Source organism: Pinus tabuliformis, chromosome 2_1 (assembly GCF_031772625.1).
Source record: "Pinus tabuliformis cultivar Carrire ecotype Pingquan chromosome 2_1, CPIR1, whole genome shotgun sequence".
Taxonomy (NCBI): domain Eukaryota; kingdom Viridiplantae; phylum Streptophyta; class Pinopsida; order Pinales; family Pinaceae; genus Pinus; species Pinus tabuliformis.
The window spans coordinates 524,063,014-524,070,754 of record NC_142299.1 but is presented as its reverse complement, the minus strand read 5'-3'; the positions used below and the strand labels follow the sequence as shown (position 1 = coordinate 524,070,754).

Here is a 7,741-nt window from a genome sequence, read left to right as displayed (position 1 = left end):
GCTCATAGTTTATGATGTGAGTATAAAAACCATTAGTACGTTGGAAGAAAATCAATCATTTAAATAACTATTACTAATGTCGTATTGGAGATTTTGGCAGATTTTAAGCATATCCATTTAGTAGGGCTGGCCTTTGTTACTTTGATGTACCTTTGCACCTTTTCCTTTGGTGTAACTTTGAACTTTTCAAGGCAATTGCTATTAATAATGTTGTATTGGAGATTTTGGCATATTTTAAGCATATCCATTGATGTAACTTTGCACTTTTCAAGGCAATTGCTATTAATAATGTTGTATTGGAGATTTTGGCATATTTTAAGCATATCCATTTGGTAGTGCTGGCCTTTGTTGCTACCATAATTTGTTTTGATTCTCACTTTATTAACTTCATTTTTATGAAGCATATGAACCTTACTCTCATTCTTGTTGATATAAAAAACACTAGCAACACTTAAGTTCTTATGATTATAGACCCAAATTTTACTAAATTTTTTTGGGATCATCTCTTTTTTTTTTCCTCTAGGGTTTTCGGAAGTTTAAAATCCTCCCCAACACCTCTTTTTTAGGGCTTCTTTAGACATTCCCAAGGTCTTCTCACTCTTTTTCAAGGCGAACACATCCTTTCCTCAGGTAATATAAGGGTTTTACCCTTCACTATAAAAGTTAAAATCAGTGAAATCAAGAGGCTTATTGTTGACATCAAGCTTAATGGATTCACAATGGATGATTCCCTGAACCTATTGGGTAAGTATCATCCATTATACCAGGAACGAGATTAGTGTGAAAGAAATTTGGCACACTCTCAAGAGTCTCTTTGGAATTGTCAATACCACTTAACCGACTTAAAATTGAACTTCCAAATTTCATGATAAGTACCATTGACATTGTTAAAGGTTTATATTATAAGGTTTAAAAACTTGGAAATATAACATCATACCAGCAAAATAAGTGCCATTAATATTGTTAAGGATTATATTACAAGATTTAAAAACTTGGAAATCTAACATAATAACAGCCAGAGGAATGGAAAAATAAAAATCAAAATATGTAAATATTTCACTAAATAATTTATCCCGCTCACCCCCCCCCCTTCTTATCACTCTGGAAGTCTCTTTTAGATGACTTTGGCAATGTCTTATTGGACCATCCTCCTTCAAGGTCTCTTGTTGGTCCTCTTCTTTCTTAATTCATACAATTTTGACATGTATGCCAGGCAGAAACTGTCACAGAATCGATTGTCACAGAATCGATGACATGATATGCTAGCAACCAGACAACTTTCAATAGAAAAAAGAGCGCATTTAGCATTTACAGAGTGCACCAGGACAAATCAGCTACCTTTTCCAAAAGCAGATCCTCGCATAATACTAAGAACAACTTTCAGACAGGGTTTAGAAAAGCTATTTGGCCGATCACATTACCCAAACAAATGATTACATTTAAATAGTTCAAAAAATTACGCTTTCTAGACCGGTAACTAAGAAGTGATTACTTCAAACTTCAATTAGCAGGTGGCTGAGTGAGCATCAGCAGCTCAGGGCATGGCTTCTTCAACACCAAATAAACCAGACCTAATGTAAATATGAAGACTGGTAAGAAGTTGCTGGAGGCACACCATTGCCAATAATATAACTTCCATAATTAACTGATCCATGAAAAGAGCCAACCCCATACAAAGAAGATTGTAGACTGATGGATATAAATGAGAATTTGACAGAGATGATGGGTTGCTTCCAACATCATAGGCTAATTGATAAATGCCTTGGCTTCCTCTGTCACATACACCCTAACCAGGTAAACTGTACGATGGGATACTGGCCACTTGAGGATGATATAAGTGAGAAGAATTGGGAAGGGCAAAGGGACATGGAGAGCTAGGTTTATGGAGCAGTGCAGAAGAATTGGAAGGGAAAAGGCACTGGGAGAGGAAAGTTTAGGGAGAAGTGCACCAGCACCAACACCACTACCAAGTGCCTAGACGAGACTTTGCCTCTCTACTTCTTTTCCTTGACTCTCTTTTCCTTTTGATCTTGTCTTTCTGTAACTGAGCAACACGCTCTTCAAGCTCTTTAGAAGATATATGTGCTTCAAGTTTGTGCTCTTCAATGCACTTAATTGCGTTTCTCAATGAATCTATTTCTTTTGAGGCTGCATAATTCTGCAATAAGACATGGAAGTGGTCAGAGCATATATCCGAGTGACAAGTTAATATTTTGATAGTAATTTTATACTAACAAGGCAACATGCACATAAGAGTAAATATACCTTTGCACCAACAGTGTTTTGTCTCTTTTTTGATAATCTCTTTGATGCTTTCCTTGCGTACTCTAGAAATGCCTTCAACAAAGGCACAGGTGGAAATTTTTCTACGAGTCCAAAATCATAGACAAACCGTATAGCGTCAATATGCTTTCCACTACTACTCATTTTTTCCACGATATCTGCAAGAAACAAGACCAATCATATCATGCAGAACCACAATCTACACATCGTAATATCAAAGTGTTGCAGAGAACACAAATAAACCCCACAATGCTTTGAAACCACTTAAGACCAATGTTATCAGAACTGGACCAGTCATTGAACCAGTACCCCCCCCTGAACCAGTAACCAGTCAGAACCAGACAGAAACCGGTAAAAAAACCATCAACAAAAACACATACCTACATGTCATCAAAATCTTTGTCTATATTGGGATCTTTGTCATCAATATCACCCTCTAAGCATTAAAATAAGATAAAAAAGCTTAGCATGTCAATTCAAGATTTTGTTTTGAGTGACTGGTACATCAAGATACATACAAAATTTTAACATTACCATGAATTGCATAGCAATGGTAGGGCCATAGGCTTGAATATTAAGCACCTATTGTGTGGGGTAGTGCCAAACCAAGACAAATTAAAAGAAAAGAAAAAGAAAAAAGCAAAATAGGCCCCACTTGCTACGTTCTACTGAGCTTTAGTCAACCAGTACTGAACTGGCTGGTTCAGTGAAAATAGCCAGTTCAGTACAGAACCAGCCAGTTCGGTACCAGACCGGCCAAAATGGTTCAAATCACCAGTCCAAACCAGCTTTTGCCTCAAAACGGTCAGACTGGCTGGTTCAGACCAGTTCGGTCCAGGTCTGATAACACTGCTTAAGACAACTAAGAAAGCCACAGTTAGTCGTTGAAAGAACAAACATCTCTCTGAAGAACTAAAATATCAGATGATTAACGATCCAGTCCATTGATTGGCATTTTTTAAGTGAAGAAAACTGTGTAGTAATTCACAAATTAGATTAGCATCCATTTGATCTTGAAAGTAGATGCATAGTTTGAAAAAGGGATTTATGTGCAATTGGACAGACTAATCTAATAAAATCACATGCAGTTGCCTATAAAAGCACCTATTATGGACACAAAATACATCAAAACAATTGCTCTACAAACTAGCCAATACAAAAACTACTCATGAATCCTTTGGCCGTTGCCTGCAGAGATAAGTGGAGATGCGCCTTTCAACAGTTCACCAATGGTACATGCTCTTAAGAAGCCTAAAGTTGTAAGTAGTTAAAGTAAACTACTTCAAACAATTTCTTACCATAATCAATTGGGTAATGAAACTAAACTAAACTAGCTCAATATTTTAGTCAGCTCAAGTTTTGATGGGATAATGACATGTAAAAAGAACTTTATAAGGAAGATCCGACAGCTTATAGTATTATATTTATATATTTAATTAAAATAGTATCAGTTTGGTGGAGGGCAATGGGCTTGGGTGGTGTGGAGCTGTCCAAGAAGTTAGCTTTTTCTTGCTCATCCTTAACTCCTCACCATCAATCTAGGCTTCTGAATGTAGTTTGATTCAAACCAATATTTTCTCGGGCATCACCACATTTTTACCAACAGACAAGAAAACTCAATCAAGACAAATGTGCTTCCCTGTTACAGTGATATCACTGGGACAGCCACCAAGAACACAGCATCAGAGCTAAACATGAGCAACTAAAATTGTTTTCTACAATGACACATGACTACGAGAAATAGAAATTTGCAGTTTGTCCAGTTCACTCCTTGGGGACCTCAAACTGAGTTGTGAACAGGTTCAACCTGTTCAATCTGCTGGTTTAATCAATTTGACCAGGGCCCAACCAGCCAGTTTGATTGTTTAAAATCTCCATTAAAGAATAATTAACATTTTATGTATTTTTAGCTAAGTTACCAGAATATCGATACAGATCCAGATAGAGATCCACCAGATTTATGAAAAGCCAGGATCCAAATATGGCATGGAAATGACAAGTAAAAAGGATATAAAAATGTTTTTTTAATAAAATAAAAGAACAGAGTCAAGATTCAAAGCCATTCAGGAATCACAAGAGTAGAATTACATGTTCTAACCATAACCAAAAAAGAGAATTCTCATACACATTAATATTCACCGTCCATGTACTGTAACTGATAATTTGATAAGTTATTACCATCATTGATTATTGATGATGTTAAGGACCATTTCGGCAGAAGCATGTAAGCAGGTCATGACTCATAACAGTTTTGTAAGCCACGTCTACATGTCCATGATAGTGGTGAATGTGGTTTTCTTGAAGGATATGACATGACTAAATAAAAGTGTAAGTGACCAACATCGCAGCACATAAGGATCGATTAGACATTGAGAACAGGTATTGACACAAGGATAAATCAAACCTTGATTAGGATTTAACCTTAAGTAGTATCGGATGAAGTTTTTCATTAAAAAATCAATTTCTCGGGTATCAACTGGTCAAAAACACCCCGGGAATATTTGGGATCCATTTCTTGGGCCCAGCATCTGTTTCCTTCTCCAGGGGATCCGTTTCTGTGAACCTGTTCACAGAAACAATTCATAAACCTAGCCCTCAGCTGATACCGATCTGAGTCTAGTTTGATCCAGGACCTATTCAAGTCCAATTCGAGCTTCTAAAACATTGGTAGTTTGAAATTCAACATGCACTCCCTACGAAATAAAATATCAAAGACTTTTTAAGGGATTTCAGAATAGTCAAGGTAATTTTGGACTTGCAATTTTACATCTCAATAAGACTTGTTTAGCAAACTCAGAATACTCAGAAAGACGAGTAAAATCATAATTATATCAAGAAAGAACTATCACAAGGTAAAGCTATCAGGATTGAAGACCAAATTTACTATCTATGACTTGAAGATCTGTAAGACCATTTTAAAGAAAACAAAAATTGTTGAAAGCCAATGTTGGTGCAATATTTTACCTATACCAGGTTACAAGGTGTCCAGTTTTAGTAGCTCGCACCCAGGTTCAAAAACCTTGAAGACATAGGTGTCCAGTTTTAATAGCTCACACCCAGGTTCAAAAACCTTTAAGACATAGCTGTGTTAATTTGACCAGTAGAATTATCTATCTAATCTGAGATTAAGTGGGAGTCTTAGCATCCTTGACAAGCAACAGATACCGAGTATTTCAACAGATGAGATCAGGTGAGGAATACTCGACATATTTAACAGAACAGCCTCTGTTGTCGGGCAATCTAAGCCAAAGGTCGAGTCCATTTCCTTAAGAAAGAGCCATCTACCAACAAAACACGGAGGCCATATGAGATGCATGTGCACAGTTCATCGTAAAAAGGGGGGCGGCATAGGCCAGAATTTTAAGGAATTATCTGCTTGAGTCTAGGGATTTCTATCTCTGTCCAATGCACAAACTAAGGGAATTGCCGTGATGTGCGTATACACGAGTTATGGATTTTGCTGTAAACGAGTTTTGAACAGACTGTCAAATTAAGGTTTTACAGCAGAACCTCTGCTGATGAGTGGTCTAACTATAATGAAGATAAATAAATAAATATGAGATTATAAAGAAGGTGCAAGAAAAATAAAGAGAAAATATAAAACAAGGAGTCTCGTTATCGAACAGAAGAGAAGGTTACTTCAAAAACAGATAAAGACTGAAACAAACCACTACACAAACACGAGAAAAACACATTAAAGCGCACAAAATAGCGAACTCCAACCCCCTAGCTGCTGGTGAATGGTATACTTTTTATTTCAAGTATAAAGTATACAGTATAAACTGACAATGTAACCCTCAGCAAACTTTGCCTAAATACAAAAGCTAAACTGAACCAAGAGGCCGGCTGAAACAGAGAAGGCAAAGTCCAGAAACCTGGTATCTTGTGAGTGATTTGAAGCGCACGACAGAGCTCTGGCGCCTCTGGGTTACTGGAAATGCGAGGGACTAGCGTACAAAAGTCGTCATCCTTAAATTCCTTTGAAATTCCGTAAGAAGCCAAGAGCTGCAAGAATGCGTGTGCTTCCACAGGAGGGATGCGGGCATCGTCGGGGTTCATTTTAGATTTCCATGTAGTAGCAATTTTCAGAGCATCTTTTTTCGCCTCCGATGACACCTCGTCCGACAACAAAACATAGGGCAGGGACTCCAAGAGCAAATCACACGCATATCTCTGCGCATCAAGGCCCGTAGGCGGTTCACCCTCGCAATCGGCCGGATAAAAACCATCCAGGGTCTGTAAAACCAGTTTGGCCGGGTCCGCAGCACACCTCAGCGCCGCGGGGACTTCGTTACGTACCGCCGCGACCTCACGGGCACTGGCTAAGAACTCCCTGAGGCCCTCGCCGTCCATATTCTCGCATAGAGATTTCAGCTCTGGGCGCGGATTCACGTCATGCTTTAAGGCCGGCAAGGTCTTTTGAGGGTTTTCAGTGCTCTCTTTTGCGGGGGTATTTTTCTCCGAGGTCTTATTCGGTCTTCCAGCGCTCCTTTCTGCTGCGGATTGTTTCTCCTTTCCATTTTCTTTGCCCTTTTGCTCGAGATCTTCGAAGCGATTCTGCAACAGCCTCTCCAGCCCGTCGAAGAGGTCTTCGAGCTCCTTCCATTGGACGGTCAAGTTCACTAGGGCTGAAGAATGGGATTGCAGCTCCAGAAACGCCTTCTGCAGCTGCTCCTCCCTAGAGCCGTCCACCACCATGGTGGCGGATATCGAAATTGCTACGACAGGTTCAATGGATCTTTAATTTCTCTGAGTTCAAGCAAGGGAATTAACCTGCAAGATATCCGTAAATTTTCGCTATAAAACTCTACCCTGCAACTCCGCATGCGCATTCCTGCTTCCTGTGGGCTCTAATATTCCCTGCCTTTTATATCTCTCCATTCCAGCCGAGTGGACTGTACCCATCATTATATTTGCACCTTGTGGCTGCAAACTATTTCATGGGTTTAGATATCTCATGGCTACGAAACCTTCCTATTTTTTAATATTTTTGTTTTCTCCGGAATTGAAATGTGGACTACCCGTCGGTATTGGCGAAACTTTATGTTTTGTAAATATTTTCAGTTGGAATGCCCAAAGGTCCGATGTTGAATTTAATTTTTGTGATGTATATCAAGATTATTAGAATGGTTTTAGGTTTTTTGGTAATAATTACATGAAAATTGTGGAAACCCATCTTAATAAGTTTTATGTTTTTGTTGTATAGTGTTTGTTTTTTTTTAGTGTGTAGTGTTTGTATGGTTTTTTTGGTTTGTTGTGGTTACGTAGGTTAGGTTTTTAGGTTTCTGGTTTGTAATGTCAAGGGATCGAAGGATAATTACCATGAAATGGCTAAGAAGTAAGTTGTTTATGCTCTTTAGATTTAAATTCTCAATATATTAATTTGTTGTATTTTAGGTAGTGTTTCTCATGAAACATCTTAATTTTAAAGTGGAGTTTTGATTTATATTTTTTTTAA

At 38.2% G+C, this 7,741-nt stretch overlaps 1 pseudogene across 1 annotated transcript; it reads right to left on the bottom strand.

Annotated features, from left to right (window-relative positions):
* Positions 1–1,357: 1,357 nt before the first annotated feature.
* On the bottom strand, positions 1,358–7,226 carry LOC149201254 (FRIGIDA-like protein 3; annotated as a pseudogene). Its single transcript, XR_016253862.1, has 3 exons — positions 6,159–7,226; positions 2,266–2,441; positions 1,358–2,158 (listed from the first exon to the last, which is right to left on the bottom strand). The product of XR_016253862.1 is annotated as an FRIGIDA-like protein 3 (transcript).
* Positions 7,227–7,741: the final 515 nt, after the last annotated feature.